This window comes from Sander lucioperca, chromosome 3 (assembly GCF_008315115.2).
Source record: "Sander lucioperca isolate FBNREF2018 chromosome 3, SLUC_FBN_1.2, whole genome shotgun sequence".
Classification (NCBI taxonomy): Eukaryota; Metazoa; Chordata; class Actinopteri; order Perciformes; family Percidae; genus Sander; species Sander lucioperca.
Genome location: NC_050175.1, coordinates 4,843,892 through 4,845,464, shown reverse-complemented (window position 1 = coordinate 4,845,464; position 1,573 = coordinate 4,843,892). Strand labels below are relative to the sequence as shown.

The 1,573-nt window shown below is 37.9% G+C and overlaps 1 long non-coding RNA gene across 1 annotated transcript; it reads right to left on the bottom strand.

Annotated features, from left to right (window-relative positions):
- Positions 1-650: 650 nt before the first annotated feature.
- Positions 651-1,291, bottom strand: LOC118494679. Its single transcript, XR_004896804.1, has 2 exons — positions 1,188-1,291; positions 651-819 (listed from the first exon to the last, which is right to left on the bottom strand). It is a non-coding gene; the product is annotated as an uncharacterized LOC118494679 (long non-coding RNA).
- Between the last annotated feature and the right edge of the window lie 282 nt (positions 1,292-1,573).

Genomic DNA, 1,573 nt, shown 5'->3' with positions numbered 1-1,573 from the left:
GTTATCCGTCCAATGATATACTTACAAAATTACGTCCTATGTTGATACAATGCATAGGATATATACGTTGCTCACACAAAGAAAAGTCAGAGCGACAAATTTTGAAGATTGGGTCGGTCGTCTCTCCAGATATCCATGGGTCTGTAAAATTGATGCTGAATCTTTGTTTGTAATAAACCTTTTTATAATCAAGAACAGTGTCGGCGGATTCCTCTTCATACAGCATCACAGCATTACTATTTAAGACACCACACCAACTTCTATTATTATTTATATTCCTTTAAATGTCTTGTTGTGCACATCAACTGTGACACAAGAATTGTCCCCCGGGTTATCAATAGCATCAATAAAGATCAATAAAGTATTTCTGATTCTGATTTTAAGTTAGCCTATAGTGGAGTGTGCAGACTGGTTCATTAATTATTGAAGTGTTTCACATTTTTGGGGAGAAAAGCTGCTCCATTTTGCATTCTCCTTTTATATACACTTATCTTGAGGCCACGAGAGTTAGCATTTTTCTGATTAGTTTGTGTGTTTGTAGGCCTTTCTAGGATCACAAACTAGCTCTGCTTGTAAATATAGATACATGACATGCGGACAGGTGGATTACTGGCAGTGTCAGGAAAAGAAACAGGAACCATTAACATGTGTTCTGATGCTGAATATTTATTGCAGTAAATGTAAAAGCTTGCAGTGGTTACAGTTGAAGCAGACTGGTCCAACTGCTGCTCTTCAGGTTCTCTCTGAACTGCTAGACTTTCACTTCACACACGAAGGGCTTCTTGTCATAACAGTACGCTTTGTTCCAGAGTCCCCAGTCTGAAAGAAACATGTTAATCAGTGTCAGTAGGGATTTTAAGGGTTGAGATGAGAAGCACATCCTGTATAGGGTTTGTTGGTCTTCATGGTCAGGAGAAGTTTTAAATGTGCCCAAACTCTCAGTCACACAAAGAAATGGATCAGTCATATTCTATGAGTAGAAAAGAGTGTATGCACAGTTAAAAATGAGGGTCCTGTTCTTCCTTCATACCCCTCTGCTTTGACCTGTTTTTTGTTCTGCTTTAATAATTATACTCATTTGTCATAGTGTGCCTCTCTTATCTTGCCAGAGGTAAAATTAATAAATAAAAAAGTTTTTAATTTCTATTAATCTACTACCTCTCCTCCTAAACCATTTGTTTACTTACCCCAGTAGTTCATCTCAGTGCAGGACTCTCTGAGACCAGCATTGTCAGGCTGGCTATCAGCCTATTTGGTGTAACCAATATCACTGTCAACCGTCCAAGCCCACCATTGCTGTGCACGAGCCTAAAAAGAAAAATGGAAAACAAATGATTGTCTGAGGTTGACTACTTTGCTGTCATTCAAATTGTGTACCAAATGGCCAATTATCATCAGAGTAACTTGTAACTCTGTCAGCTGGTGGATAGCACCGATTACCTGCTTCCAACTACCAATGTTTACTGACAGGTTTGAACTGTTAAATTTGCTCAAATATTCAAGGTAGGATATTTTTTCTAATGAAAAAGTGCATCTCTTATCTCTCTGATTTTAAATTAATTAAAGGGAACAC